Source organism: Symphalangus syndactylus, chromosome 7 (assembly GCF_028878055.3).
Source record: "Symphalangus syndactylus isolate Jambi chromosome 7, NHGRI_mSymSyn1-v2.1_pri, whole genome shotgun sequence".
Taxonomy (NCBI): Eukaryota; Metazoa; Chordata; class Mammalia; order Primates; family Hylobatidae; genus Symphalangus; species Symphalangus syndactylus.
The window spans coordinates 107,719,878-107,744,149 of record NC_072429.2 but is presented as its reverse complement, the minus strand read 5'-3'; the positions used below and the strand labels follow the sequence as shown (position 1 = coordinate 107,744,149).

Here is a 24,272-nt window from a genome sequence, read left to right as displayed (position 1 = left end):
TGCAATAGCCAGGCAAAGTCACACCGCACAATACATATAAATGAAAAAAGTATTTGTGTTTGTTGATAGTTTCCTGATAATTAATTTCTGCATATGTAATGCAAATAATTTTAGGAATTGTTGGAAAGGAAACATGGATATCCAAAGACACTCGAACTTGGTAATTTTGTGCCTTATTCTCTTAATCTCTGAAGTCGGTTTCATGTTGCAGGTGACATTACCATATATACGAATCTTTAAATAAAATAGAAACAGTGGGACTTCTTTCAGAGCTCTTGAACTATGATTGAGTTTGGTTATGCATAGTTACCTTAGCAGAAACATGAGCTTCTTAAAAAAGAGGCCCCATGGCATATAACTCTTCCTTTCACTGTTTCTAGCATAATTCTTTGCACATGTAAGTGAAAAACATTAGTGCTGAATGAATAAACGGTGAATTAACAAATGGATGAAGGACGTTGTCAAATGATTGAAGCTGCAATTTTATTTTCCTGGTGTACCTTTTTAAAATGTGTACTGGGATACTCATACAGATATTCAACAAACATAGCACAGGTCTTTTTAGTCATTTGTTCATAACAAGTGTCAGTACTTGTTGTCTTTATAATATCTTTCATAGAAGTTTATAGGAGGTAAAAATATACAACCAACTTTGAACAAAAGTATAATTCACACTGAACGCTTTGGTGCAAAAGAGATGTGCAGAAATTGAGTTTGCTAGGTATTGCTAACCAGTATGTAATTCCTAACTGGCATTACTGAAAATTTTTTGAAAATTTGATTTTATTTGTCAGAAATCACGCTGAGTTTAAATTTAGTAGGGAGGAACCCTCAGTGTATAACTGGAAGACCAATAAAAACCAAGAGGATTGCAGACCTGTTTTCTTATAAGTAGCTTTGACACTTAAGAAAGTATTTTAAAGTTAATAAAGAAACATTAAATTTCTTGTTGAAAATATCAGTATGGAAAAATTTATATTTTATAATTACTAGGATAAAATAAAGCTTCTGTTTATCGTCCAGTGTGTTTGAAAAAAAGAAAAGCACCCTGGAGTTTGGATCGTTAAGGTAACCTGTATTGTTGTGTTGTTGCTGAGGTTTTTTTTGTTTTTTTTTTTACTTTTTCTGCCTTGCAATTTGAAATTTTTCATTTTTTATTGCAGTTATACTGATTCTTCAACTAAAACTTTCTTGGTACTTGTAATATGAAGTATCGTAAACGAGGTCATGCACCACTAATAAAAGAAAGATTATTTGCTTATTACTCAGAACGCCTTGGGCTGTCGTTCTGCATACAATCCACTTAATAAGTAACCCAATAGCAGAAAAGTTCAGGAGAAGGTGCAGGCCTGTCCAGTCAGCAGAGGAAGAGGCAGCTGCCTGCACGACTATACTCCACATGGACATATTTCAGATTCTCCCCATACAGACTGCATGGCTTGGGTCTACCTGGAACCACCTTAGAATAGAGATCTCCCCTCCATTCCTAGGTTCCCTGGAAACATGAAGTTACACTCACCACCAACCATCTACTCCCATGTTAAATACAAAATGGAGAAGAAATTGTCTATTTTGAAGGGAAGAGAGAGCTATCATCTTTTACAAGTGCCAGAGGTAGTTTTGCTTAGTGCTTCCAAGTCCTTTGTAGGCTGAGCACTGAAGTGAAGAGGATATGGGCAGGAGCTGCCTAAGAAGAGGAGATGAAAGGCAGCAGAGCCCACTAGTGAGGTCTCTATAATGCCTCGGTATCTCCTGCCACAATCCACAGGCTGCCCTGGGCTCTGAGTCATCTCTAAAGTTAAAATTAGTCATTGTATGCTGTCACCGATATTACATGTGTTGCATACGTAGTCTCTAAATCATACATTAACCCTAAGAAATAGGTGTCACCATTCTCTTCTAACAGATAAAACTGAGGCTCCATAAAAATAGGTTAGTCACCAAACAATGTTTTGGTTTGATCCTAAAGTCTATGATTTTCTCTTTACAAAGAGGGATCTGTGGAGCTCTGGGATGTTTCCTGTCTCCCACTAGACTGTCTGCTCACTCAGGATGGGTACCTAGTTTTTTTGCTTATGGTTCCATTCCAGGCCTTCGAAAACTGCCTAGGTATTCATAATATATACATATTATGTATATATTATATAATAGACATATATAATATACATATTATATGTATATTTACCAATTGAAAGATGATAACAAGATAGCAAGCATACCTTAGAAGAAAAAAAAATCTCTAGATAGATTTGAAAATAAATAAATAAATAAATAAATAAATAGTCTAGGAATTTGTGCTGGGTTTGGCCTGAAATGATCGTGTATCAATGAGGCTCCCTGGCCATTTGGTTTCATGTTGATTTTGGCCAGTGAGAGGCACTGGTAGATCAATAGGCTTGGAAGAGAGAGCGATCAGGGTAATTATTCCACGAGCTTTCCTCCTTGGAGTCATCTTGGCTATATCCCTCCACCTTAGGTCACGGCTCCCACCAGGGAATCCACTACAAAGATCTAAATTTCAGTAACTGCTTCTTGCTTCTTCAGCCTGGGGATGGCAATAGCTCCTTAATGTTGCCATTAGTTGTTGTTGTTGTTGTTGTTTTTAATGTTTTAACTCTGCTCACATCTTTAGAGGTAGTTCTTTTATCAAACTCTCTTTCAATTTTTTATATGAGTGTGGCATCTATTTTATTCTGGAAATATGAATTATTCAGTAGATGTTTATTTATCTACTTAAATATTGATCAAACCCCAATTGTATGTGTGTTGTATGTGTTTTTATGGGAGAATGGCTCTCAGGACAATAAAAATGTTGAAAACTGATATATCTTTTCTATTTAGATAAAATTGTTTCCTCTTCTCCAACATTTCACCATCCAAGCGAACTAATATTGGTAGTTTTAAATTTTGTTCTCTCTCTCCCTCTATTTCTTTCTCCTTCTCTCCTTCCTTTTTCCTTTCTTTCTTTTTTTCTTCCTTTTGCATTCTGCACAGCTATGGATAGTTTTCCTACATGCTATGTAATGCTGGAGGGAAGACAAGTCCCATTTCTGGCAGCCAGATGTGGAGGTTACCAATGAGGAGCCTGGCAAGGAGGTTTCACCGTAAGAGAAGGGCCTGCATGGCCGACTTTGTGGGTTGCTGGAGATGGTAGACTCAAGGAGGTCTGTTCAAGGTAAACATTGATTGCTACTGCCAGGATCACTACATGCTGCAGCTTCCCTCAGGTGGGCATCAGCTTTAGGTTTTTACTAACAGGCTGAGTGAGGGTTCTCAGAGGCCCTATGCCTGGGAGGATGCCTGATAGAATCTTGCACTGGCTCTTATTGTTGGCTTTCATTGACATTGTGATGAGCCCTGCTGAACAGAGATGTTCAGTGCCCAAGGGACGCTTACCAGCAATCACTCATTCCCTGCCTGCACACCCACATGCAACCTCAGAAACCCATAGTGACTTATACACAAAAAGATTAAAGGCAGGACCCAGGAGGTGGGGTGACCAGGAGTGCAGGGAGTTCCAGCCCACCTGCAAGAGAGGAAGCATCTCTGTGCAAGCTTCCCTTTAGAAGCCTAAGTAGCTGCTCCTTACTCAGTCCTCTATATTAGAGTCTTTTTATGTCAAAATTTCTGGTTTGCCTGTCTTAAAGTTTCAGGTTTTTGTGGTCTATTTTCTAGTGCAACTTGTGTAAGAATGTCGTCTTCTGTAATGCAAGCCTCCTTGTATTCATATTTCACATTCCTTGAGGACATTGCCATATATTTTTTCTAAAGTATGGTCTGATCTTGTTACACAGACCATATTCTAATATTTTATAACAGAAGAAATATTTATAACACAGAAATATTCTAATATTTTATAACAAATGCAACCAGAGTCTTTTTAGTTGGGCGTTCAAGGTGCTTTATAATATTTCTCCTATAACTCTGTTTTTAGTAGTTTCTTCTCTGTAACCTGTGTTTCAGGGAAAGAAAAAAATCCTGAACATTTCTTGAAATTTTTCCTCTTTATTATTTCTCCTGTTCAATTCTCCACCTCAGTAGCAAAGGTACTTCCGCATCAACCATCCCTACACTTTTTCTCTATTCCCCAAGAAAAACACTGAATGCATTCTCTCCCTCCTTTGAACATGCAATTAACTTTATTGTATCCCTCTCATAGTACTGGCTGACTTTTGCCTTGTAGTATGTTTATTGTAAATTTTTAAATTCCCATCCATTAGTTTGTAAGTTTCCTTGAAAGTTATTTTACACAAGAGAAGCCATGGAGATAAAGTCACTAATATGTGGGTTTGGGAGGGCAAAGTGATCCAAGTTAGCACCTTGAGTTACAATATTTCAGAATTTTGTGAGGAGAAGGAGTCCAGGATTATTAGGCATCAAATAAATGTCTTCCTCTTCCTTCTGCTGGCTTCTCCAGCTCTAGGCAAATTTGGAATTCTCCTAGTATACCCATTAGTTTCATTAAATCCATCTTTCGGTTTTTGTCTAAATATTTCTTGCTAGGAAAAGAATTTCTAATGCAGCCTTAACTTGCCAAGGCAGATACATAACACTAGACAACATACTTTATGACTTTTACCATTTATGTTCATTTTTTCCCTTTTTCACTGAAATATGTAGCAGGCTAAAAGGATATTAAGTTTTGAAATAGTTTGCCTCAATAATATGACACAAGGGCATTTTTTCTCTATACGCTTATGTATTTTCAGCTTCTTTTTTATTTACTTTTACAATAATCCTTTATATATGTCTAACCATAAATAGGATGTTTAAAAAAAATATCCTGAGACATTTTGGCTGAGCTGCCTTTTATTTTCCTTTCTACAACCTTGCTTGCATGCCAAGTGCATACCTCTTAAGATCAAGGTAGCAAATAAAAAGAAAAAGTGGACTTCAGCCAAAGCACTTAGCAGTCTGTCAGAAAGCACTATAGGTAGTTGCTTCTGATTAAAATCAAACCAAACTTCCTTGAAAACTCAGGTTTCCAAAGTCACTCAAAAGTTATAGCAAAACAATTCATATTGACAGCAGTTGCTAGGGACCTGGATAAATCTACTCATATAGTAAAGATAACTGGAAGTTTTGGGAGTGAGTTTGTAAATTCTGGGTTTCTGTTGGGATATTAGATGTGGGGGGTGGGGGGTTCATAAAGAAGCTCCAGATTTCTATTCACAACTCTTAGTAAGCACAAGAAAAAAACTAGGCTTAATGACAACAAAGGATGCCACTTCCTTAATAAACCTCTGGAGACCAAACTTGTATAGTAACATTTTTGTCCTGGTTATACAACAAAATTTTGAGACTCTAAAATCAACAATTGAGATTGCAGCACATGTATAATGAATTACTGCTGAACTTTCCTCACCTTGTGCAAACTGCATGAAGAACACTTCATACACACATAACTGTGTGTGGCAGATGGGGTGGGAGGGGATTACAGAAAGTGTAATGGGTAAAACTCATTCAGGAGGAGGGAGCAGAAAGTATCAGAGAAGATGTGTAGCTAAGATTTGGTCATGGAGGAAATTATTGCTCCATTCTATGTCTGGTGGAAGCAAGACCTTCAATAACCCCCACAGCCTAGGGATAAAGTGGATGTGTACTAGGGCACAGATCTAATGACTTGTCATACAAGCAGATACAACGGTGCTGTCAGGGATCACTGGGATAGGTCAGATGGTCAGGGCAATCAGCAGCGAGAAGAAAGACTGTAGGCTTTGGGGTCAGAAACGTGAGTTATGAATTCAGCTCTTCTGCCTACTAGCTGTGTGCCCTTGGGGAAATTGTTGAACTTCCACGAAATGGTTTTCTTCTCTCTGAAATGGAGAAAATGATATCTTTGTTTTTGTGCGAAGTAAATGGGACAGGGCATATATATATAACATGACAGATGAAGACACATAATTAGTTTGACTAGAGCCAGATGAAGCTCATCTAAGTTTGTTCATCTTTGCTTCTCCAGTATCTGCCATTTAGAAAGTGCCCAGAACTGCCAAATCAATAATAGAATAAAGCAAGGGGAATCCCTGAGTCTTCATGGATTAAGAGCGACACCTTCTTAAGGGGATCAAGGGGCAAGGTGACTTGAAGACAATATTATCATGATAAATAAGGAAATAAGGGAAAATGTGGAAGGTTTTCATCTCAATGGACATGAAAAAGGTCAGAAAGGGGAAGAATGGCACACTCAATTTTTCTAAGCTGGGAAAGGAAATGGTCGGAGTGCTGAATGTATGTGTGTATGTGTGTGCGCATGCACAATGCATCTTGGCTAATGAAATGTACACAAGTGTCAACATATTGAAATGTACTCTTCCTTTTGTTTCACATCTATCCCCAAAATGTGCATTATTAGAGTTGAGTGCATTTAATAAGCCAAGATTATCTCCTAGAGTTGCAGAGCAAGACAAACCAAGTAGAGTTGGTTTCTGGAGAACTTTTTGCAAAGAAGATGGGTTTTTGTGTGATTTTTAAACTCTTGGTATTAACTATTTTTTTGTTCTTTTGTATTATGATGTTTTAAAATCAGCTTTTGAAGGGTTTTTTGCTTGCTATGTGAAATATATATTATTAAACTGATTTAGTTGTCCTATATTCTTGGAAAGTATTTCTGGTTGCAAAAGGGTGGCATTTTTGTAGGAGCAGATATTGAAACTGCTAATAAATTAGAATCAAATAATAAGGGAAGAATTCAATTCATTTTGGAACCAAAAAGGGAATGAAACACTTTTGCAAATTGATTTGTGTTAACTAAATGCTCCCTTTAAAAAATAAAGTTCTGGAACGATGACATTTGCTCTGTGTACAACGTGTGTGATCTTTTTAAGATATCAGGTTATCTTTGTGAGATTTAATTTGTAAGCTTTCTTAGGAGGAAAAATATTTTAAGTAAAAAAGAAGTATTTTTTAAGCTATTATGCTTAGTGTATAATTTAACTTAAATGGAAAATGCATAAATGCACTTGATATCTTTTAACAATTGTGCAATTACAATATAATTATTCTTCCTATGTGCAAAGATTAAATAAACTGCATTTCAACGTTAAATACCTTAAGAAGTATGACTATAGTGGGAGGTCATTATGCTATATTCGAATAATGAGCAAATCATAAAATTCTGTTAATCAACAAAGTACAGAATTCATTAAATATACATCTATATGTATAGTTAATGGAAATTTATTTTTAGCTTGAGAAATGAAAAAGGCATAGTAAAGCCCCTGAATTCCTACTTTGCTTGAATAAATCCTCAGCTGAAAAATATTATCCAAGTTGAAGAAAAATGTCAAAAACAAAAAGAAACCCAAAAGAGGCAAATTCTAAGAACTTTAATCAATAGGAATGGGTACCTAGGGAAAAAAACAAAAACAAAAACAAAACTTACCTAACATTCATTGAATACCAGACCTGAGCTAACACTGCGCTGGGTGTTTTGTATATGTTGTGACATTTAATCATCACAACAATCCACTGATGTAAGTATTGTCGTATTTATTTACAGACCAGGTCAGACAGCTGGCATACAATGCTGCTGGAATTCAGACTTTGAAATGTCCCACTCTGAAGCTCATACTAGAACTATTGGATGAAGAAATGCATGAGATGACTAAAATTATGTAATGAATATCTTGAGGAGGTCAAAATTTTTTCAAGTCACTACAGCAAAAGGTGTTTTCTGCCATTAAATAATGTCTTATATTCCTATAATTACTCTAGTTAAATGTATAATTATATTCGTATGTGTTAATTAGCATTTATGATCCATGTTTACAGAGTGCACGCTCTGTGTTAGACACTGTATTAGAAGTAAGAGATATTGCAATGAATGATCAGGGAAACTAAGTTCTAACAGGGGAAATAAACAACACGATAGTAGCTTTTGATAAATATTAGGTGGAACAATATGAAACTGCCATGTTGGTTCAATATCAAAATTTCATCTGATTTGAACTATCTATCTAAATATTAAAGTATTTTTTTCAAGTGTGCCTACAGAAACTCAGGACATACGTTTCTGTTATTTGAATATTCTTATACATTGTTTTTTATGGGATTAGATATGCACTGAGTCTCTGCAGATAGTAGGCAGTTTCTGGAAGAATATACAGTAAATCTGATCAACTTCTTAAGAATTACTTAACCTTTACTTTAGCTTTCTGATAAACTCTCAGAAGACACCTGGCAATATCTGAAGACAGTTTTGGTTGTCATACTGGTACCTGTTGAGTAAAGATCAGGTATGCTGCTAAAACCCTAAAATACACAGGACATTCCCCCAATAGGAAAGAGTTATCCAGCTCAAAATGTTAATACTAACACCCTTGGGAGATCCTGCACTCTACACAAGAAGGGACCAGGCAAGCCGGGCGCGGTGGCTCACGCCTGTAATCCCAGCACTTTGGGAGGCCGAGGTGGGCGGATCACGAGGTCAGGAGATCGAGACTACAGTGAAACCCCGTCTCTACTAAAAATACAAAAAATTAGCCGGGCGTAGTGGCGGGCGCCTGTAGTCCCAGCTACTCGGGAGGCTGAGGCAGGAGAATGGCGTGAAGCCGGGAGGCGGAGCTTGCAGTGAGCCGAGATTGCGCCACTGCGCTCCAGCCTGGGCGACAGAGCGAGACTCTGTCTCAAAAAAAAAAAAAAAAAAAAAAAGAAGGGACCAGGCAAAGTTAATTGGGGAAAAAAAAACAGTAATATAATTATACATCCCAAATCTTGGAGTTTAGCTTTCTCCAAACACCCATTGTATATGTCTGTTGAGGTAATCAAATCTTATGATGAAAAATATGGACAGGAGTAAAAGTTAGAATGAAGCTTAAGAAAAGTCCTCATCAACATTTAAGTTAACTAAAATAGAACAATAAACTTGACACACTAAATAAATTTGTTCTCAATGATCTCTCATAAGTCTCAAATGAGTAATAATGGGTACTATAGAAGTCCTGTAATTTCTACTCATCCTTCCTTGCTCACTGGAAAACTTAGAGGATCTCCCTCCTCTGAAATTTCTAGCAGATGCTTATAAATTTTTTCTTTTTGTAAACAATATATGCACTATTTTATTTTCTATATCTAGTATTGTGAGGTTTTTTAAATTTTTTATTTTTTTTAGAGACAAGCTCTCTCTAGGCTATATCACTAGTCTCAACTTCCTGGGCTCCAGCAATCCTCCCACCTTGGCCTCCCAAAAACATTGGGATTACAGGTGTGAGCAATTGCTCCCAGCTTATTTTTCTATTGTTGTGTTTTGGGGGCTTTGAATATACAATAAACTAATCAGAGATATTGCAAAGTGTTATCATTAATTCATGCCAGCCCTCATTTTATTTTACTTTAATGTTTATCATCATCTTTTATCCAGACCTGGTTCTTTTTTTCCCACCAGTTATACCAATGTTTAAACATCTGTATCAAAAGAATAATATGCAATATCATTTTGTGTGCTTAATTTGAATACATTGAATTATGCTTCTCATTCTGCTTCTGCCTTTTTAGACTGAACATTATGTATTAGACATCTAGCCTTGTAATATGTCCATAAGTTACCCATTCTTTTGACTCCTGCATGCATTTTTGACAGTTTATCTATCCATCACTCAACCTATGGCCACATTTCTACTATGGAAATAATGCTGGGTGCAAATTTTTGCCCACACTTCTTTCTGTGTCTGTTTAAAATATTCTCTGGAATATATTGCAAATAATTTAATAGCAGATAAATAGCAATATACACACGTTCTTTGTTTCATTGAGTGTTACCAAGTGCTTTCCAAAATAGCTACATTATTTACACTTTCAGCAGTACAGGAAGGTTCTTGTTTTCTTTGACATTTCTGTAATTACTCACTTTTGCACAATCTACATAGCCATTTTACACCTTTTTTCTCTCCTCAAACCTCAAACAACCACTTCTTGCCCTAACTCTCAGCTCATGAGCGAATATTTCCATAGCTAAATTTAATGACCTCTCCACCTGTCCTCCTGTGTAGATGGAGTTCTTGCTGTTATCAAAGTTAACATCACCACAAATGACTTCTGAAGACTTAATTCCTGAAATTATCACTACTCTCACACGCCACCAATTCCTGCCTCTTTACCTGTTCACTCCTGTCAGCATACAAACTTGCTAAAATATCATCCATCCCGTGAAAAAGCAAAACAAACAACTAAAACCCTACCCCACTCCAATGATCCTCCAACAATCAACCTTTTTCTCGACTCCTTTTTATAGCAAAATTTTTGGAATTATTTGTAGTCACTATCTATACTTCTGTTCCTACCTAATACCATCATCCCCTTTACCTCTATTTTCTAGAAATACTGACCTATTTGTTGTTGCTACTGTTATTTATATTCTTTATACTACCTGTTCCTTCTCATGGAATGCTTTCAGCCTGGCTGGCTCTTTTTATTAAAAGTTAAGGTTAGGTAATATTTTAGGAAAAAGCCCTTCTGTAATATCTAATTCTACCACCCAGTAACTGTTACATCTTGTGCTATTTTAATTATCTTTCTAGACTGGATCACTGCAGATCTTTTTATGTTTGCAAATTGTTTGAGATATTTTGTCTCTCTAATTAGAATGTAATCTCTATGACTTTAAGGACCTTACTTGTCTTATTCTACTGCAACCTCTGGAACCTTGAACGGTGCTTGCTATTTGTGTCATTTATTGAATGAGATAGTGAAAGTCTTTTTGTTTGAGTGACAGACGATTAGGTCAGAGAGATACTGGATGCCACATTGTGTAAGGCTGTATAGGTCACTGCAGTAGCTGCTCCAGGGCCTGCCCATATCTTCTCACCAGGTCCATGCACTGCTTCCCTACTGCTGTGAGTGCTGGGCAGACAGCAGTCACATAACCTGGGGAGTCACCTCTTGCCCACAGCCAATGGTTGATAGATAGGAGTGTGTCCGGAATTGGGGGGTTCTTGGTCTCGCTGACTTCAAGAATGAAGCCGCGGACCCTCGCGGTGAGTGTTATAGCTCTTAAGGTGGCGCGTCTGGAGTTTGTTCCTTCTGATGTTCGGATATGTTCGGAGTTTCTTCTTTCTGGTGGCTTCGTGGTCTCGCTGGCTCAGGAGTGAAGCTGCAGACTTTCACGGTGAGTATTGCAGCTCATAAAAGCAGTGTGGACCCAAAGAGTGAGCAGCAGCAAGATTTATTGCAAAGAGTGAAAGAACAAAGCTTCCACAGTGTGGAAGGGGACCAGAGTGGGTTGCCACTGCTGGCTCAGGCAGTCTGCTTTTATTCTCTTATCTGGCCCCACCCACGTCCTGCTGATTGGTAGAGCCAGAGTGGTCTGTTTTGACAGGGCGCTGATTGGTGCATTTACAATCCCTGAGCTACACAGAAAAGTTCTCCACGTCCGCATCAGATTAGTTAGATACAGAGTATCCACACAAAGGTTCTCCAAAGCCCCACCAGAGTAGCTAGATACAGAGTGTCGACTGGAGCAGTCACAAACTCTGAGCTAGACACAGGGTGCTGATTGGTGTGTTTACAAACCTTGAGCTAGATACAGAGTGCCGATTGGTGTATTTACAATCTGTGAGCTAGACATAAAGGTTCTCCAAGGCCCCACCAGACTCAGGAGCCCAGCTGGCTTCACCCAGTGGATCCCACACAGGGGCTGCAGGTGGAGCTGCCTGCCAGTCCCATGCCATGTGCCCGCACTCCTCAGCCCTTGGGTGGTCGATGGGACTGGGTGCCATGGAGCAGGGGGTGACGCTCGTTGGGGAGGTTCTGGCCGCACAGCAGCGCATGGAGGGGGTGGGAGGCTCAGGCATGGCGGGCTGCAGGTCCCGAGCCCTGCTCTGCTGGAAGGCAGCCAAGGCCCGGTGAGAAATCGAGCACAGCGCCGGCAGGCTGGCACTGCTGGGGGACCCAGTACACCCTCCGCAGCCGCTGGCCTGGGTGCTAAGCCCCTCATTGCCCGGGGCTGGCAGGGCCAGCCGGCTGCTCCGAGTGCGGGGCCCGCCAAGCCCACGCCCACCCGGAACTCCAGCTGGCCCGCAAGCGCGGCGCGCAGCCCCAGTTCCCGCTCGCGCCTCTCCCTCCACACCTCCCTGCAAGCTGAGGGAGTGGGCTCTGGCCTTGGCCGGCCCAGAAAGGAGCTCCCACAGTGCAGCGGTGGGCTGAAGGGCTCCTCAAGTGCCGCCAAAGTGGGAGCCCAGGCAGAGGAGGCGCCGAGAGCGAGCGAGGGCTGTGAGGACTGCCAGCATGCTGTCACCTCTCAGAAGGGTCTAAAAGGCTGGTCTCCTTGCCTCAAGAGGAGATAGCTCTATGATCCATTTATGTACCAGAGCCCTCCTGTGTGGATCAGGCCAATGTCAACGTTGCTTGAGATGACCTTGTTTCTTTCTTTTTTTTTTTTTTTTTTTTTTGAGACGGAGTCTCGCTCTGTCGCCCAGGCTGGAGTGCAGTGGCGCAATCTCGGCTCACTGCAAGCTCCGCCTCCCGGGTTCCCGCCATTCTCCTGCCTCAGCCTCTCCGAGTAGCTGGGACTACAGGCGCCCGCCACCATGCCCGGCTAATTTTTTTGTATTTTTAGTAGAGACGGGGTTTCACCGTGGTCTCGATCTCCTGACCTCGTGATCCACCCGCCTCGGCCTCCCAAAGTGCTGGGATTACAAGCGTGAGCCACCGCGCCCGGCCGATGACCTTGTTTCTTGACTCTTTCCCCCTCTTTGTCCTGCTTTACTCTCCACCTTACAGGTTGCATGTGAGATCGCACCTTCACCGTATCACTTTTAAAGACTCCTCATCATAGGTTCTGTTTAGAAAATCCAAAGGAAGTCATTGTAAGGACTTTGGCTTGTATTCTGGGACACGGAAGTCGTTATAGGGTTTGACAAGTGACATGTGCTGCCTTATGTTTGGAATTGCTCTTCCCACACCTGTGTTGAGAAGAGACTATAAGAGAGAAAAGAGTGGAAGCAGAAAGACTGGTTAGGAGGCTTTTGCAGCAATCCAGGTAAGAGGTGACGGTGTCTTGGGAGCAATGAGGGTAGTAAGAAGTGGTTGATTTCTGGAGATATTTTGAACTACTAGCATATAGAATGCCCTGACAGTTTGTATAAAATATTGGCATTAACTGTAAAGCATAATAGTACACTCAGAGGCTGATTGATTAAGTGGTCTATTACCTAAAAAGCAGTCTTTGCATTTCATTCTCCATAGAAATAGTACTTAATTGGTCATCTCTTTGATTTTAATCATTGTTTCTGTCATATAAAGCTATGGGCAGAATAGCTTTATATACATTTAAGCTATAAAGCTTAAATTTAATTTTTAAGAGTTCTCTTGAGATCAGTGTCCTAATTTTGAAATTGGCTATAAAATATTTGTACATTTTAAGAACCTATGCTAAAGAATCTAAATGTTCTTAGCTCACTGGGAGGAAATATCAGGCAGCCCCTTGCCAAGGAATCTATCTAAACCGCTGATGTTTTCTACACACGTTTTGGAAATGAATCTGCACAATAATGTGCATTTTACCTTCCATGTGCTTTCCTCCAAATATATCTCCAGAGATATTTTCTACTTTTATCCAGACCCCATAGATTCTAGTGTAGATCTAGTTTGATATAAAAAAGTTTGAGTATGATAACCTCCAGGTTATAAATTATTAGGAGAACTGTGTAGTTTAGACTCTATTTAAGAGAACAATAGCATCCTTAGTGTTTATTTTCCTCAATTGTACAGAGCATAAAATTATACACAGATCCCACAGGCAGATTCTATTATTTTATCAAGGCCCAAAGTAGATAACAAATCACTTACTGAATAGTAAAACATCCTTTCTCATCCCAATTTGACTTCTACTCCTTATTAAATTCTTCACTGCCCCACTGAATGTGGGAAACCAAGAGTTAGGGTAAATTTTTATTCTTCTAAAAGTGCAATTTAATATCAGATCCTCACCTGTACTTTCAAGTGAGCAACATATGGGGATTTAATTAACTAAAAGAATGTCACAGAAGGAAAGGAATGTGTGTTTTTCTTGCTCACATATTTCCAGGTAATTTAAGAGGATGAAACCTTTGCAATTTAACCTTCAAAAGCTTTCATTTCCTTTGGATTCTCTTACTCCAATTTTGCAATATCCGTCACCTAAACAATCAAACTAAGTTCTAAGGAAGAATTTTATGTCATTACATTTAAATTTTGCTATTTTCACAGGGTTAATACAGTTTAATTTCAGGAACTGGATTGCCATAGTTAAATCAACAAAATACAGTTTCTTTTTCAAATAATAAATTTTATTATATAACTTTGGAATTCTACTGAAATCTATGAAATAATTTGTTAATTATAAAGATTCAATGAATGCTGTGATTCCAAATTAAATGCACATCTTCTTAATTAAATGCCTGTATAAGAGCCATCAGTTCATAACTCACAAGTAGGCACTTAATAAATATTTTTAATGGTGATAGATGTCTTGAGGAAACTTTACCTGAGTAACACATTCTCTTTTTTCTTCTAGAATTACCACTTCTTGAGAAAAGTTTTACAACTGTATCTCATTTCAAAACCTAGTTTCTTTTCTTATTAATGATATACCAGACAGTATGTGATTTGGTTTCTATTTTGGGGCTTGATATAATAATAGAATCTATGTGTCTGCGAATGGAAGGAGAATTTATGTGTACTGTTCCCTGTACAATGCAGGAAGTCAAATAGGTTACCAATAGTGTCTGAGTCTAAATCTACACAGTTCTCCCAGTAGTTTATAATTTTGGTGTTATCAGACTCCTTTCGCCGTAACTATACTTCCTTATTTATCTAGCTTATGCCTCCACGACTACTAGAGTCTTGATTGTTTCTCTCCCTTACTTCTGTGATTCTTGGCTTAATAAGTTGTCCTGAGCAATAAATTCTTCTTAGCTCATGTTTTTCCAGTGAAAGGTAGAAATATGTCACAAAGCTTTCTTTAAACAGTGTAGCATAATGGAGAGGTGGCTGAGATGATTATACAAGTCAGACTAGAATAAATGCTACATTTGAAATATAAACAAAGTGCTTGTGAGGTTCCAGGGGTGAGAATAATTAATCTTGATAAAGGGGATTGGAAAGACTATGCAGAAAACATTTCAGTTTTATAAAGAAATACAAGATTTCAACATGCGGAAAGGCAAAGGAGGACATTGTAGGTAAGAAAAAAAAAATTATGAACAAGAAAATCTGAACAAGTCATTTTCCAGGTGACCAGGGGAGGAAGAAGTTGAAACTGAAAAGGCATTGGGTCCAGGATGTGAAAGGCCTTAAATGACAGACTAAGGAATCTGGATTGTATTCCATTGGGGGAAACCAGATAATATTTTTAGAGTAATAAAATGATATTTACATTTCCCTTACTCTGGAAATGTGAAGGATGAATTGGAGCAAGTTTCAGAAGGCAGGCATGGAAGAGACAATATTGCTTGCCAAATATCCAGACAATTCTCCACATTTTCCTTTGGAGTATGTGACTAAATTCTTACCAACAGGATTTGCGAAATGATGTACACCTGTCCTGATAGTTTTTGAATTATATATCTTAAAGTTATGTTATTGGCTCATAGTTATATTTTCCATGTGAATTTGATACCTTTCTCTTTATGAAAATTTCCTCTTTTAACTATAACATGCTGTTTTTCTTAAAGCCCATTAGTGTGCTTTTTTGTATGCTATTTGTACGCTTTAGAACAGCTATCTGCTTTTTTTTTTTTTTTTGAAACAGAGTCTCGCTCTGTTGCCCAGGCTGGAGTGCAGTGGCGCAATCTCGGCTCACTGCAACTTCCACCTCCTGGGTTCAAGCAATTCTCCTGTCTCAGCCTCTGGAATAGCTGGTATTACAGGTGTGCGCCACTACACCTGGCTAATTTTTGTATTTTTAGTAGAGACAGTGTTTCACCATGTTGGCCAGGCTGATCTCAAACTCCTGACCTCAGGTGATCTGCCCGCCTCGGCCTCCCAAAGTGCTGGGATTATAGGTGTGAGCCACCGCGCCCGACCTCTGCCTTTCTTTTGGTTAGTGTTGCAGAGAAACTTTTTTTTATGATTCTAGGTAGTTAAGATTTTCTTAGCAAATCTTACTCAAACTTGGGACCTGAGGTGAAAGCAAGTTTGGAAGTTTATATGATTGGCTAGATAGTGAGAGAACTCTAGAGATCTCTGTTTTAGAAACCTTGTGTGTGCATGCAGGGCAATATTAATAAACACAAATTAAAAATTTAAAATATGGTATATATATTTTCTTCTTGTTCTTCTATTTCTGGTGTATCTATTTTTTAAAAATTTTAACCCAATCAACCTTTGTCTTTTAATTGAAAAATTTAGCCTCTTTAAATTAATAGACATAGTTGCTTTTAAATCTATGTTAGTTATCTATATTATCTCTCTCATCTATTTTACCGTGCCTTTGCTCTTCTTGCCATTTTATGATTAAATATTTCTATTATTGTATTTCCTATTTATTAGCTTGTTAGTTATGTTTTTCTGATTAGTATTCCTATTAGGTTTTTCTTGTCTATAAGCTTGTTAGCCATGTAATATTTTACTATTATTTTGATGGTTGCCATGGAGACTACAATATGCATCCTTGAATTTTTAAACCCCCATGTATATGAGTAGTTTTAATACTTCCCATGGAACACTTAACTCCATTTACCATCTTCTCATCATTTTAGAATTGTTTTCATGCATTAACTAAACAAGTATCTTAAAATGACTAACATATTACAATCGTTTCTATAGTCAATGTTCATTTAAATTTACTCTTGTACTCACTCTTTACATCATTTCTCATTTCCTCCTACATTTCTGTGCTTCCATGTAGAATTACATACCTGCCATGTGAATAATTCATTTTAATAATTCTTTTAGTGTAGGTCTTCTGGGATAAATGCTGTTAGTTTTTGTTTCTTTTGAAAGGTTTTTTATTTTGTCTTTAATTGTGAAGGATATTTTACTCGGTATAGAATTTCTGAGTTGGTAGTAATTTTGCAAAGATCTTCAACGTCTTCTGGATTTCATGCTTATAAAATGTCAATATTATTACTACTCCTTTTAAGTTTATGTTCTTTTTCCCTGTAGATGCTTTTAACTTTTTTTTCTGTGTATAGTTTCCTGAGTAACACGAAGTGTGCTTTCTTTTGTATTTTTCCTGACTGGAATTTTTTATGCTTCTTGAATCTACAAGTTTTCAAAAATTCTTGTAATTATTTCTAAATACTGTTTTTTTCTCCATTCTCTTTGTCCTCTCTTTCTGGGATTTGAATTACACATACGTTATACTTTTCACCTAATCTCAGATCTCTAATGCTCTTTGGTTTTACACTGTTTAATATCTCCACTCTAATCTTCATTATTTCCTTCCTCTACTAGATTTAAACCCAGTTTGCCTTTTTTTTTTAGTTCCCTCAAGTGGAAAGTTAGGTTTTGATTTGAGATCTTTATTTTTTACTACATATGTTTATAAATTTTCTTTTGAGCACAGCTTTTGCTGCATCCTATAAATTTTGGTTTGTTGTGTTTTAGTTTTCATTAATCTCTAAGTGTCTTCTAATTTTCCTTATTTCTTCTTTTACCCATTAGTTGCCAAAAGTGTTATTTTCCACATATTTGTGAATTTTCTAGTTTTCCTTCTGTTACTGATTTCTCATGTCGTTCTGTTTTTTTTCTGAGAAGATACCTTGTATAACTTCAATATTTTAAAATTTGTTGAGACTTGTTTTGTGAGCTAACATATGGTCTGTCCTGGAGAATCTTCCATGTGTACTTGATGAGAATGAGTATTCTGCTGTTATTGAGTGAATTATTCTATATATGTCTATTAGATCTGCTTGGTTTACTATGTTGTTCAAGTCCTCTGTTTTCTTATTTATCTTCTGTGTAGTTGTTTTACCCATTATTAAAAGTGGAGTGTTGGGGTATCAGCTCTTATTGTTGAATTGTCTGTTTTTGCCTTCCATTCTGTCGAATTTTTCTTTATACATTTTGAGGGTTCAAAGGACAGGCTGATTTCCTTCCTAGAAGCTAATGCAGCTGGTAATTTTAAATGGAAGCCAATGCTCATTTGCCATTCCAAAAATCCCCAGGGTTCCTACATAGAACAACAGAGCCTAGATGTCCTTTGAAGTTTTGAAGCTAGGCATTGACTTATCCTATCTAGCTATGAAAGTCCTAGATGACATCTTCTTCCAGTAGAAGGCTATTTTGTCCACATTCAAAAATCTGTTGTTTAGTGTAGCCTCTGCCATCACTTAGCTAGATTTTCTGGATAACTTGATGCAGCTTCTACATCAGCACTTGCTGCTTCCCTTTGCATTTTTAAGAAGGATTTTTATGGGGATGGCTTCTTTCCTTAAACCTCATGAACCAATCTCTTCTAGCTTCAAACTATGTTTCTACACCTTTCTTATCTTGCTCAGGCTTTGGAGAACTGAAGAGAGATAAGGTCTTGCTCTGAATTAGTCTTTGGCTTAAGATAATGTTATGGTTGGTTTTATCTTCTATTGAGAACACCAAAACTTTATCCATATCAACAACAAGATTGTTTTGCTTTCTTATCATCCATGTGTTCACTGGAATAGCACCTTTAATTTTCTTCAAGAACTTTTCTTTTGCATTCATAACCTGGCTGTTTGGTGCAAGAGGCCTAGCTTTCAACCTATCTCAGCTTGTGACATGCCTTCATCACTAAGCTCACTCATTGCTTGCTTTTGATTTAAAGTGAGAGACATGCAATTCTCCCTTTCACTTCAACAGTTAGAGGCCATTGCTGGGTTATTAATTGGCTTAAATTTCAATATTATTGTATCTCAGGGAATAGAGATGCCTGAGGAGGGAAAAAGAAATGGAAGAATGGCCAGCAAAGCAATTAGAATATACACAATGTTTACCAATTAAGTTTGTCGTCTTATATGCACATGGTTCTCAGCACCCCAAAACAATGGCAATAGTAATATTAAAGATCCATGATTACAGATCACAATAACAGATATCATAATAATGAAAAAGTTTGAATTATTGTGAGACAGGGACACAAAGTGAGCACATGCTGTTGGAAAAATGGCATTACCAAGACTAAACTTGGGAAAATGTTGCCACAAACTTTCAAATTGTAAAAAATGCAATATCTCAAAGTGCAATAAAGCAAAGCACAATAGGTCGGGCGTGGTGGCTCACGCCTGTAATCCCAGCACTTTGGCAGGCCGAGACCGGTGGATCACAAGGTCAGGAGTTCAAGACCAGCCTGGCCAAGATGCTGAAACCCCATCTCTACTAAAAACACAAAAATTAACCAGGTGTGGTGGCACACACCTGTAATCCCTGCTACTCGGGAGGCTGAGGCAGGAGAATCACTTGAACCTGGGCGGCAGAGGTTGCTTGCAGTGAGCTGAGATCGCGCCACTGCACTGCAGCCTGGGTGACAGAGCAAGTCTCTGTCTGAAAAAATAAAATAAAAATAAAAATAAAAATAAAGCAAAGCACAATAAAACAAGGTATGCTTGTTTTGGTTTTTGCTATTAAGTTATAGGAGCTTCATATATATTTTGGTATATTAACTCCTTATCAGATATATGGTTTGCAAATATTTTCTCCCATTCCACAGGTTGCCTTTTCACTCTTGACTGTTTCCATTGCTGTGTAGAACCTAGTCCCACTTAGTTTGATGCTACCAACTTGCCTTTTTTTGCTTTTCTTGTCTGTGCTCTTGGGGTTCATATCCATGAAATCATTGCCTAGACCAATGTCATGGAGTTTTTTCCTTGTGTTTCCCCTAGTAATTTTATAGTTTCTGGTCTTATATTTAAGTCTTTAATTCATTCTGAGCTGATTTTATATATGGTATAAGATAGGGGTCCAAATTCATTTATCTGCATATACATATTTATTTTCCCAAAACCATTTGTTGAAGAGACTATCTTTTCTCCATTGTGTATTCTTGGTGGCTATGTCAGATCAGTTGACTGTATAGATATGATTTTATTTCTAGGCTGTCTATTTTGTTCCATTGTTATATATGTCTGTTTTTATGCCAGCACTATACATATATAACTTTGTTATATATGATTTATATATAATATATAAAATATATAAATATATATTATATAATTTATATTATATAAATTATAAATATAAATATAAATATATTTATATTTATAATATAAAATATAAATTATATAGCTTTGTTATATGTAATTTATATATATAAATTTATTATATATGTAAATTAAGACGGGGTCTTACTCTGTTACCAAGGCTGAAGTGCAGTGGTGCAATCATATCTCTCAAACTCCTGGGCTCAAGCAGTCCTCCCACCTGAGCCTCCTAAGTAGCTAGGACTACAAGCACATGCCACCATGTGAGGTTAATGCTTTGTAATATATTTTGACTCCAGGAAGTATGATGCCTCCAGCTTTGTTTTATTTTATCAAAATTGCTTTGGCTGTTCTGGGTCTTTTGTTTTCCCAGGTGAATTTTAGAATTATTTTTTCTGTGTCTGTAAAAAAAGTGCCATTTGGGATATTTATGAAAATTGCACTGAATCTATAGATCACTTTAGGTAGTATAGACATTTTAACAATATTAGTCTTTTAATCTATGAACACAGGATATCTTTGCATTTATTTGTGTCTTTTAAAATTTTTGTATCAAGATATTGTAGTTTTCAGTGTACAAGTCTTTCACCTCCTTGGTTAAGTTTATTCCTAAATACTTTATTCTGTTTGGTGCTTTTATAAATAGAATTGTTTTATTAATTTTATTTTCAGATAGTTTGTTGTTAGTATATAGAACCCAAAACCTTTATAATTTATTGTAGGGCAGTTCTACTAACAGTGAAACCTCTCAGCTTTTTTTTCACCTGGAAATGTCTTTATTTCTCCTTCAATTTTGAAGGCCAGTTTCTCTGGATATAGATTTCTTCATTGGCAGTTTTATTTTTCTTTTGACATTGTAAATATGTCATCTTATCATCTTTTGATCTCCATGGTTTCTGAAGAAAAATTAGCTATTTATCTTATTGAGGATCCGTTGTGCATGAAAAGTCATTCTTTCTTGCTGCTTTCAAGATTTTATCTGCTTTTGGCTTTGGATGGTTTAATTATAATGTATCTTGGTGTGTGCTATGGTCTAATTGTTTGCCCCCAAAATTTATGTGTTAAAACCTGATCCTCGGTGTGATGGTATTAAATGGTGGGACTTTTGGGAGGTGCTTAGGATATTAAAGTGGAGCCCTCATGAATGGGATTAGTGCTCTTATAAAATAGGACCAAGGGACTTTATTTGTCCTTTTCTACCTTGTGAGGATTCAACAAGAAGGCACCATCTATGAACCAGAGAGCAAGCCCTCATCAGACAATCTTGGTTGAACTCCCCCATCTCTAGAACTGTAAATAAGTTTCTCTTGTATATAAACCATCCAGTTTATGGTAAATTGCATTAGCAGCCTAAATGGACTAAGTTTGGTTATCTTTGAGTTTATCCTATTTGGAATTTGTTGAGCTTCTTGAATATGTAGATTCATGTCTTTCATTAAATGTTGGTATTTTTAGCCATTGGTTTCTTCAAATATATTTTCCGTCCCATCTTAGTCCATTTGCTATAAAAGAATACCCGAGGTATGTTAATTTATAAAGAAAAGAGGTTTATTTGGCTCACAATTCTCCAGCCTGTACAAGAAGCATGTTACCAGCATCTGCTTCTGGTGAGGGCCGCAGACTGCTTCCACTCATAGTGGAAAGTGGAGTGGAGATGGTGTGTGCAGAGATGACATGGTGAGAAAGTGTATTAGGCCATTTCTACATTGCTATAAAGAAATACTTGAGACTGGATAATTTACAAAGGAAAGAGATTTAATTGGCTCATGGTTCTGCAAGCTTTACAGGAAGTATAGTAATGGCATTTGCTCAGCTTCTCGGGAGGCCGCAGGAAGCTTACATTCATGGCAGAACATGAAGGGGGAGCAGGCATCTCACATGGTGAGAATGGGGGCAAGAGAGAGAGAGAGAGATGGGAGGTGCCATACACTTTTAAACAACCATTTCTTGCAAGAATTCACTCACTGTCATAAGGATAGCACCAAGGGAATGGTGATAAACCATTTGAATTAGTCTGTTCTCACACTGCTATAAACAACTACCTGAGACTGGGTAATTTATGAATAAAAGAGGTTTAATTGACTCACAGCCACACAGGCTGTACAGGAGCCATTCTGGGAGGACTCAGGAAACACAATCATGGCAGAAAGTGAAGGGGAAGCCAGCACCATCCTCACACGGCAGAGCAGGAGAGAGACAGAGTGAAGGAGGAGGTGCCACACATCTTCAAACAAACAGATATCATGATAACTCTATCATGAGACATCACTCAGGGAATGGTGCTAAACCATTAGAAGCCACCCCCATGATCTAATCACCTCCCACAAGGGCCCACCTCCAACATCGTGGATTACATTTCAGTATGAGAACTGGGTGGGGACAAGTATCCAGACTCTATCAGAAAGGAAGCAAGAGAGAGATGGAGGAGGTACCAGGCTATTTTTTAACAATCAGCTCTCACAGGAACTGACAGAGTGAAAACTTACTCATTACCATGAAGACTGCACTAAGTCATTAATGAGGAAACTGCCCCCATGACCCAAGCACTTCCAATTAAGCCTCGCCTTCAAAATTGGGTACCAAATTTTAACATGGTGTTTCGGGGAACAAATATCCAAACTATAACACACCTCCTTCTCCCTCTTTGCCTCTGTAACTTTCTCTATGCATATGTTGTTATGTTTAATGTTGTTCCATGATTTCTTAGGCTCTGTTCCTTTTCTTCATTCTTTTTTTCTGTTCCTCAAACTGCATAATGTCAACTGTCCTATATTTATGTTTTGTTATTCTTTCTTCTGCCTGCTCAAATTTGCTATAGAACACCTCCAGTGACTTTTTGATTTTCAGTTATTGTACTTTTGCTCATGCATCATTCTCTCGATTTTCTTTCTTTGTCCATGTTATCCTTTAGCTAGTTGAGCATAGTTAAGACACTTGATGTAACTATTTGTCTAGTAATTCCGATGCCTGGGATTCCTGTCAATTAATTTTTTTCCCTTCGAGTTTGCCATGCTACCATTTCTTCTTGCATGCCTTATAATTCTTTGTTAAAAACTGGCATTCTGATTATTATATCTAGTACTTCTGAAATACAGATTATTTCCCTTTCCCAGAGCTTGCTGTTGGTTCTTTTTGTGGGTTGTAGTTATCTGTTTAGTGGCTTTAAAAACTAATTTTGTAATGTGTAGTCACTCAAGTCTGTCCCATTAGCTTGGTGGTCAGAATATTGTGTAGATTTTATAAAGACCAATTTGTTAAAGTTCTGGTATGAGATTTATGTGGTCTCCAATAGAAACTCGAAAAAATAAAACTTTATATAAAAAAAAGAATTCAGAAAATTACAGCATTATAAGGTTTTATCTAATTTAGTTATAATGTAAACTTATCCCATTTCCCTAATTTTGTTTTTTTGTGGAAATTTCAGTTTTAACACAAAGATATTAATTCTTTTAAAGATTCAGTGTTTACCAAAAAATCAACTTAAAAGGCAATTTTAGTTCTTCGAATTAATTGCTAGTCACCTCATGACATTTTCGAATTAATTGCTAGTCATCTCATGACATTTTCACTAACTTCTGTCTTCCTAATAGAATCCTTTTTTATTTAAGGCAGCAACATGACTGTTAGTTACATGGTTAATATTTCAGCCTCCTTCTAACTGCAGGCAATCACGTGATAGTATACTGGCCAAAGAAATACAGAGAGTTGCTGTGGAAGACTTTCCTTTCTTGTTCACAAGAACAAAGCCCACTTAAACTTTCATCCCTTTCTCTGTCCTTCTTCTTTTTTCTCAGACTCTGGACATGTGACCTGGAGATGCAGCATCCATCTTGTGACCATGAAGCAATAGGGATAAGGGTAAAAGTCTACACATTGCAGATTGCAGATAAAAACATGAAAAGATCCTGGCTGTCTGATGGCACTACAGGGTAATAAAAAATACCTCAGAGATTCAAACCTAAACAAAATGCTAAGTCACATTCCTCTACATTCACAATTAAAACAATTGAGTGATTTGGGTACAGATGATGAGGGAGAGAATGGAACTCACAAAATGTGGTTTTCTTATTTGAGTGGGCTGCTTGTTATGGCATTAAGGCACAGCCACCATATTTTATTGTGTTTGATTATTTACTTACAACCTTCTATCCTATCAGGTAGTAAGGGTGTTGGGGCAAG

The 24,272-nt window shown here is 37.5% G+C and overlaps 1 long non-coding RNA gene across 2 annotated transcripts in view; it reads left to right on the top strand.

The window, feature by feature from the left end:
- LOC134737174 (uncharacterized) overlaps positions 1-24,050 on the top strand; it is a 49,837-nt gene extending 25,787 nt beyond the window's left edge. The window contains exons 3-4 of one of the 2 annotated variants that reach the window (XR_010121819.1): positions 1,024-1,068; positions 23,888-24,050. This is a non-coding gene — a long non-coding RNA (uncharacterized lncRNA). Of the gene's footprint in view, positions 1-1,023; positions 1,069-1,163; positions 1,266-23,887 lie in introns of those variants that run through there. The other variant, XR_010121820.1, reaches the window with a different exon arrangement.
- Positions 24,051-24,272: the final 222 nt, after the last annotated feature.